This window comes from Sminthopsis crassicaudata, chromosome 4, assembly GCF_048593235.1.
Source record: "Sminthopsis crassicaudata isolate SCR6 chromosome 4, ASM4859323v1, whole genome shotgun sequence".
Taxonomy (NCBI): domain Eukaryota; kingdom Metazoa; phylum Chordata; class Mammalia; order Dasyuromorphia; family Dasyuridae; genus Sminthopsis; species Sminthopsis crassicaudata.
In genome coordinates this window covers 30,391,906-30,400,131 of record NC_133620.1, presented here as the reverse complement: position 1 = coordinate 30,400,131, position 8,226 = coordinate 30,391,906, and the positions used below count along the sequence as shown (strand labels likewise).

The 8,226-nt window shown below is 65.7% G+C and overlaps 1 protein-coding gene across 10 annotated transcripts in view; it reads left to right on the top strand.

The window, feature by feature from the left end:
* The first annotated feature begins 649 nt into the window (after positions 1–649).
* PTPRF (protein tyrosine phosphatase receptor type F) overlaps positions 650–8,226 on the top strand; it is an 81,361-nt gene continuing 73,784 nt past the window's right edge. For all 10 annotated transcript variants that reach the window (XM_074266178.1, XM_074266174.1, XM_074266177.1 and 7 more), the window contains exons 1-2: positions 650–805; positions 3,717–3,794. The gene's annotated coding sequence lies outside the window, so the exon portion shown is untranslated. The remainder of the gene's footprint in view (positions 806–3,716; positions 3,795–8,226) is intronic.

The following is an 8,226-nucleotide window of genomic DNA, read 5'->3' as shown; positions in this document are numbered from 1 at the left end:
GCCGCGCCGCCGCCGCCGCTTTCTTTGTCTGGAGCCTCAGCCTTGGACCACAGGAGGATGCCCGGGCTCGGGCCGGAGGCGCGCCGGGGGGAGGGTGAACACCTGGCCCAGGTGAGGACCCCGCCCCTCCACGAGTGCGGGAGCGAGGGGCGGGGGAGGCCGAGCCCCGCTTCTCCGGCCTGGCGAGGTTTCGGGGAGCCCGGAGAGCGGGGGCGGATCCCATCTGGGGAAGGCGGGGAGCGCTGCGGGGGGGGCACCCCTCGAGGCCGAGGGGGGGTCGCCCGGGGCAAGCCCGCGGCCGGGGCTCGCTCGGACCCGGCGGGCTCGGCGGCCGCGGGGAGGCAGGTGGGGGCTCCTCGGCCCGATCCCCTCCCTTTCCTCCGCCGGCAGCCTGGGGCGAGGCTGGTGGGGGCTGCGAACCAAGGCTACCCGGCCCCCGCCCCCTGCGGGTCAGGCGAGCCGGGAGAGTTTGCTGCCCGCGCCCAGTGCGCACATGCGGGGAGCCCCGCGCGTACCGACCCCGCTCCCCGGGCCTCCGCCGGCGAGGGGGGCGCGCGCGCCAGGGAGGGGGCGCGCACGGCGCTCGGGTGCGCGCACGGCCGCCGGGCACGCGGGCGAGGAGGAGGCGGCGGCGGCGGCGGCGGTGGCGGCAGCTCGGCTCGCGGGCTGGGCTGGGCTGGGCTGGCGCTCCGGAGGCCGGACCGGCGGGTGGACGGGCACGGGGCCCGGGGCGCGAGGAGCCCGAGCGGGGCGGCCATGCAGAGCGGGGGCCCGGGGGCTCGCGGCAGCAGGAGCAGCAGCGCGGGTGAGTACGGCACCCCGCGTCCGTGTCCCCCCGTGGGGGCCGTGGCCGTGGCCGCTGACGGGAGTGGGGGGGAGGGGGGGAGGAGGGAGGGGAGGAAGGAGAGGAGCTAAACGGGGGGTCCGCACCGGTCACCCGGCCCCCGCCTCCTTGTGCGCCCCATCTCGCGAGCTCGTCCCCGGGCTCCGGCCCAGCTCCCCCCCCCCACATCCCCCCCCCTCCGCGTGTCCGCGCCGGCCCTGTGTCCGTACCCGTGGCCGGGACCCGGGCGGGGCCCGCGAGAGGCAAAATCCTCGAGGCCCTCCCCCCTGGTCGGGGCACGTGCGGGGTGGGGGGGGCAGGAGCCCCCCGCTCTCGGGTGGGGGGGGGCGTCTCTCGGAGTCCGTGCCTCGGCTCCCCCTCCCCCCCGGCGCCCTCGCGCAGGAATGCCGCCCCTCCGGCTTTTCCAGCCCGGCCGGCCCCGCCCCCTGCCCCGCCCCGCCGGCTCGGGCTACCTGGGGGGAGGGCCCGGGTAATGTGGGGGGCTGGGGCGAGCGTCGCGGGAGGAGGGGCAGGGGCGGCCCCTCCCGCCCAGGGCCAGCCTGCCGCCCCCTCTTCCCCCCCTCGGGAGCAGCGCTCCTGGCGGGTGGGGAGCCGGGTGGGCCCTGCTGCGGGAAGGGAGGGGGCCGGACCCGACCCTGACCCTCGGGAGGAGGGGGCCGGACCGGCACCTGCGCTGGGGCTGCAGCCAGGGGGGCTGGGCCTGAGGGGGCTGGAACCGGGCGGGCGGCGCTCAGGAAGCCGAGGGCGCCTCCCGGTGGGGCTGGGCTGGCCCCGGAGCCCACTGTCCAGGGCTGTCTCCCCCCCAGGCCCCCGCCAGGGCCTGTTCTCCGAGCCCGGCAGGCAGGCGACCCTCTTCCCGTGGAGACTTAGAGCTGGAGAGCTACTCTCCTCAGGCCCCTCCCAGAGGTGCTCTAGGGCTCAGGGAGCTTGGGGGGGAGCCAGCCTGGCCCCCCAGGTGCGAGGGAAGGGCCCTCCCTCACTTCTGGGTTTGGCTCAGGGTCCACTGAAACCCCCAGATCTTTTTCCGAATGAGCCAGTGCCTTCTCTGCCTTAAGCTTTTCAGGTTTTTTTCCCTTTCAGTGCCAGTGCAGGGTCTCAGTGGGGGCAGAAGCCACCCAGGCTGCCCCGTGCCCCTGCCCTTCCCTAGGGCCTCCTCTCCGGCTGCAGGGGCCTGTCCCTCCCCTCCAAGCCCGCTGGGTCCCTCCCAGGCCCCGCTCATGCATCCCCCCCATCCCTCTGGGAACCCGCTTTTTGCTCTCAGGCTCCCCGCTTGCTGCTGCTGTGGCCCCCACGTCGGCATTGGGGGAGCCCACCCTGCTCTGCCCCGGGGGTCTCACACGCTCCTCAGCCAGAGCTCTGGGACCCTGATCTCGGAAAAGCGAGTGGAGCGGCTGGGGGGCGGTGCTGGCTGGGGGGGGGGGTCCAGGAAGCTGGGTCTCGGTCTCTGCCCCGCACCCTGCATCTTCGGGCCTGGGGAAGGGATCTGGCATCTTACGCCCTGTTTTCCCCCTCCCCGCTTCCAAGCTTGGCCAAGGCCTCCCCCTCATCACCTCCCTCTGGACTGATGCAGTAGTTGCTGGGGATCTGCTGGCCTTGAGCCTTCCTCCCTTAATCAATGCATCTTTAAGCATTTATTAAGCACCTACTATATACTAAAAGTTTAAAAAATGGCAGCATTTCGGTGGGGTTCCTTCTCCTGAGGAGCATGTCTGACCCATGCTGGGCTCCCTGGTGCAGCCTCCAGGCTCGGCGCTCCAAGCTGCAGCTCCCACCTCGCTCTCCCAAATGACTCCCAGTGACTCCTGCCCTCCAGCCGGGTGCTCCCACCTCCCTCCTCCTCTCCCACTGTGGCAGACAGAAGGAGGCTGCATTGGCCTTGACCTCTGACCTTTACTAGCTGCTGGACCTTGGCCTCCCAGAATGAGAATAAAGTCCCTGGAGCCCCCTCCCTGGAGGCTCAGCAGATCTCACAGGCTCAATGCTGCTCTCCTCACCTTTATGCGAACCTTTCACCTTTGACCCCCCGCCGGGCTCCTCAGCCTCCTTGGATTTGGCCTCTGTGCCAGTGTGGACACCCGCACCCAGGGCCAGGTTTGGGGGGGAGGGGGTGGTGCCCACATGCTGCACCTGGGGTCTGAGGAGGGGGGCTGCCTGCCAGCCGGGCCCTTCAGTGTGACGGCCTGGGGCCGGGGCTGGACCAGCTTCTGGGTCTGGAGATCTGGGGGGGGGGGGGTGAGTCTTGAAGGCAGGAGGGCGCCCTCTGTGGGCTAGAGACGGACGCATGGCGGCCCCCGGGGGTGCTGGGAGGGAAGCTGAGTGCCCGTCAGTGTGACCGAGGGGCAGCGGGGCTCTGGGCAGTGACGTCGGGGAAGAGTAACTGGGCCTTTCTGGGGCCAGGGGGTGGTCCTTGAGCTGTGGAAACTCTGTCCCCAGTCAGCGGGGGGCCGCCCATCTCCAGACCTGCCTCGGCCCGGCTTGTTGGTAGCTGGCGGGCAGCGGGCCCGGGCTGAGAGGGATGGTGTCTGGGGGGGTGCTCTGTACTGACGGCCGGCACAGGGAGACATGCCCTCTTAGAACGGACGCGGGGCGGGGGGCGTCTGGTGCTAAGTGGGAGAGACCCCGAGGCGGCCAGTTTGTCCAGTCTGTCCGGCCGGCCATCCTAAGGGGGCCGGCCTCAGAGTCAGCAGCCACGCCCCGGGAGCTTGGACCCCCACCGCAGCCCCTGCTGTGTGAGCCCTCCCGGTGCCCCGGGAGGGGGAAGTGCCCACTGCCAGGCATGGAAGGGGGATGGACTGCAGGGACCCCGGCTCCTCCTCTGGGATGGGGACCCGTCTCCCTTCACTAATTTCCCTGCCTTTTCCTCTCTCTGCAGGAATGAACCACGGACCCCCGGCTCCAGCTCAGGCCTTGCAGGCGTCAGTGCAGTAGAGGCGACAGATTCGGGACTCAGGTGAGTGCGGCCGGCCCCGGCAGCCGCTGTGGGGGGAGCCCCGGAGGCTGGCGGAGCCTGGGTCCGGCGGAGGCGAGGGGGATCTGTGGCTGCGTGGCGGCTGTAGAGTGGAGAGCCGTTGTCAGGCAGCGAGCGTTTATGAAGCGCTTGCTGTGTGCCAGGTTTTGTGCTGAGTGCTAGGGAAACAAATAAGCAGAAAGGCGGTCTTCCTCTCAAAGAGCTTCCATTCCGATGGCAGAAAGCAGTAGAGGGTGTTCTGTAATGAGGGGGCGCCGGGGGGGGGGGGGCGCTCTCCCATCCCCTGGGGGCCCGTCAGGCAGGTTTGCTGCAGGGGGTTGGGCAGCAGCGGGCCGGAGACCTCCGGTGAAAGGCAGGTTTGTGGAAGGGACCCTGCGTCCGGAGCCCCACCTGCCTCTGCTCGAAGGCCCGCGGGCCTGGGGAACGCAGCCCCTCCCCGAGCGGCCCACTGCCCTTTTCTGGCGTCAGCCTCCGTCTCCCACCTCAGGGGCCATCCGCAGAACCGTTTCCCCTCCTCTCTGCTGCCGCCTCTGCTGGGGAGGCTGTTCAGCTTGAGCCCCTTTTTTCTCCACTTAACACCCACCCCCTGCCAGAATCACTTTGCTCTCATCTTGGGGAGGCTCTGAGTCAAAGTGCCCCCCGAGCTCTGGACCCTGCCCGCCCCCACCTTCTCCAGGCTTGAGCCCCTCTTTTCCTGCTGCCTTTGGCCCGCTCAGCTCTCCTACCCCGGGCCGGGCAAACCTTCCTCGACCTGCTGTTCCCAGGCTGTCATCCCGGGCCATCCCGGCCACCAGGCTTGGCAAAGCTGGGCCGGGGCCCTTACTCTGCCACCCGACCCGGCCCGGTCTGCCCATGCCCTGTGTAAGGAGCTTGTCCCTTCTAATTACCCGCCCCAGTCATCTCTTAAGTGGGGCCTTTGTCTCCTCCCTCCACAGTGTCTGAGCCTCCCTGGCCCTCCCTCCCTCCCTTCCCTGCTCTCCTGGGCTTCCTCCTCCTCAGTCACCTTCACTGCTCCTCCGGGCGTCCCCAAGGCAGTTCGGGCCTTCTCTTCGTCCTCCGTGCTCTCCCCCTCGTCACTTCCCAGGGCTCCCATCATTCCTCTGCCGAGAAGAGTCCCGGGGCCTCCATGTTCGAGCCTGGGACCTTGTAGGTCAGAAGGCCCTTTGCCAGGCCCCAGGCGCCATAGCCCCTTACCAGCCTCCTCTGCTTGGGGGCCTCCAGAGCTATCACCTCCCAGGGTGACCCAAGCTCCGGGTCTATGGCACCCAGTCTGAAGGGGCCTTGCTGGGAGTTGGGACTGGCCCACATTGCTCCCGGTTCTGCCGGGGGAGGGGCACAAGCAGAACAGCCGATCCCTCCCCCTGATACAGCCTCTCATTTACTTGGAGGCTGAGCCCTCCCGCTCCTTCCAGGGATGCACATGGCACCTGTGGAGTCTCTGCCCTGGCCAGGCCACCCGGATGCCAGCTCCTTAATGGTGGCACCCAGGCCCAAGCGCTGGCTGCCAGACGCGACCCTGCAGGACAGAGGACAGAGATGCCCCTTCTCCTCGAGACCCCGCTTCCCTGCCCCCAGTGACTCCCTGAGCCTGCGTTCGGGCACTTGGCTGCCCGGCCAGGCCTCCCGCCCTCCCCGTACTTGTGACATTAATTCCTTGGGCTGGACCTCTGACTTTACATCTAACCTCCTGGAGCCCAGCCGGCACTCTGCCTTGCTGGCACATTCTGCCACCCGCGCGCTGGGGCACTGAGTCACTGAGAAAAATGGGAACCAGCTCTGGCCAAGCCCAGTCCTTGGGGTCCCCGCTGGGGGACTCTCCCCAGACTGATGTTCTTTAGAACGATGGCCCAGATCCACCTGCTCTTGTTTTGGGGGCTGCACGTCTCCATGTTGTTCCTGGGAATTGTAGGAGTCTTACCAAGCCTTCCTCCCCTCCTGACTCGGGCCCTCAGTCTTTTTTTTTCTTTTTCTTTTTCAGAATACATATAACATTTATTTTATTTTTTTCTTCACTACTTTTTTTTTCATATCTAATAGTTTTTATTTACCAGACATATGCATGGGTAATTTTTCAGCATTGACAATTGCCAAACCATTCGTTCCAATTGTTCCCCTCCCCCCCCATGGCAGGTCGACCAATACATGTTAAGTATGATAGAGTATAAATTAAATATACGTATGCATGACCAAACAGTTATTTTGCTGTACAAAAAGAATCCAACTTTGAAGTAGTGGACAATTAGCCTGTGAAGGAAATCCAAAATGCAGGTGGACAAAAACAGAGGGACTGGAAATTCCATGCAGTGGTTCATAGTCATGTCCCAGAGTTCTTTCGCTGGGTGTAGCTGCTTCAGTTCATTACTGCTCTACTGGAGCTGATTTGGTTCATCTCATTGTTGGAGAGGGTCGGGCCCTCAGTCTTAAAAGGAGATGGGGGTCTTGCACGGCAGCTCTTGGTCACTGCCTCCTCTTCTAGAACTTTCCCAGGAGCCAGAGTTGAGAACACTGCCTGATGATTTTCAGATTCAGGTCAGCTTTTACCCTCATCGGCCCTGGGCTCGGAGATCCCCAACTGAAGTCCGGCCACGTACCCCATTAGCCAGATTTTTTGGGGCCCAGGGAGCAAGCTTGAATTCTCAGGGTCGCACCCGGGGAGATCGATTCTGCATATCTGGGGGCAAATGGGGAATGAATGGGCTTTGATCAGGCTCTCAGAGGAAGCCCTGGCTGCTGGAAAAGTCAGGGAGCACCTGCTTCTCCCTCTCTTGTGCCCGCTGGCTGGGCGGCCTTACATTGCCCTCGGCGCTCCAGGCTCATACTGGTGGCGCTGCCAGCCTTGTCCATGCCCTCGGTCGAGCTCTGCCACCCCGATATCAGAAACGAAGCGTCCACCTTGGATAAAGGGGTGAGTGGGAGGGAGCACGTGTGAATGGGGCGGGCAGCAGGCCTGGGCCGGCCGGAACTCGTGCTTGGCCCAGTCAGGCCAGAGAACCAAACAAACGAGGGGACGTAGGAAGCCGTGGCGTGGGGCTGCGTTGGGGCGGGGCGCTGGAGAAGGCCAGCAGAGGAGCCCGGCCTGTTGTCCAGGGCCTGGGGCCGGAGAGCGAGCAGTCGGGCTAAGGGCCACACAGGCTTCCCCGCTGGAGCCCAAGGGCGCAATGTCCCGGCTGGGTCTTGGTGAGCAGGAACTCAGGCGCCATCCAGCTGCTGCCTGAAGAAGTCACGGGGGGAAGGAGGAGGCTGAGGGAGACCGAGGACTGTGGGAATGGCCTGGGCAGGGGGGCTCGTGCTCCAGGGAGAGTCGGGGGGCACGAATGAGGGGTGAACCCCTGAGCAGGGACACAAGTGTCCGGGGCCTGCGGGCTGTGGGGCAGGGATTACCCTGCTCGGGAGGGAGGGAAGAGAGGGGCCATAGGGGCTTTGGGAGGAAGGACGGAAGGCTCCCTGGGTGTCCGGGCCCCTCCCCTCCGCCGCCTCCACCTCCCCAGCCCTCGCTGGTATAACTGTCACGTCCAAGCAGAAGATTCTCAGATCTCTTTATCCAGCCCTAACCTCTCGACCTCCAGTCCCACATCGCAGCTGCCTTTGGATGTCTCATAAACATCTACATCTTAATGTGTCCAAAGTCAGCTTCCTGTCCCCAGGCCGTCTGTTTCCTGATTTCAGGTCCCTTGGGGGACTCACCATCCTCCCACCATCCCCCTGGGTTCCAAAGCCGCCTCTGCAGTCTCGCCGCCGCTCCCTGCTGCTTCCATGCCCGGGATTTATCCCTCGCTTGGCCCTTGCTAGGCCCGAGAGTCCTAGAGCACCAGCCTCCCTGCCTTGCTCAAGAAGCTGCACTGGCTCCCTCTTGTTGCAGATAAAACTCTGCGACTGGGCATGTCCCAGCTGGGTGCCAGCCTCCCCTCCCGGACCGAGGTCCCAGTTCTCTCTCAGAAGCTCCGTGGCTGCTTCCCAGACATGGCACCCCCTTGCCAGGCACCGTGCTGAGTTCTGGGGATGCCCAGCGAGGCAAAAGGCAGCTGTTCCCCTCAGAGAGCTTACGGTGCAGCGGGGAGAACACAAGCCAACAAAGGCACGGCCAGCTGTGTCAGGACTCGCGGGGCAGAGTTAGCAGGGAAGGCCCTGGGAGGAGGGGCAGGGACGTGAGGGAGCCAGAAACCTCCCTAGTCAGCAGAAGAGACAGAGGGCGCAGCCAAGAGATGGAACAGCCAGGGTGGAGGAGGGGCCGGTCAGGAAGGGCTTTGAAGGCCAGAAAAGCTGGGTTTGATCCTGGAGAGGACTGAGAAGGGCGGGGACACGGTCAGACCCAGGCTTAGGAAAGTCTCTCTGATGGCTGAGCGGAGGGGGGAGAGACTGAGGCGGGCAGAGTCCCCTGTTTCCCCCCACCTTCAGCAGCCAGGTGGGAGGGCCT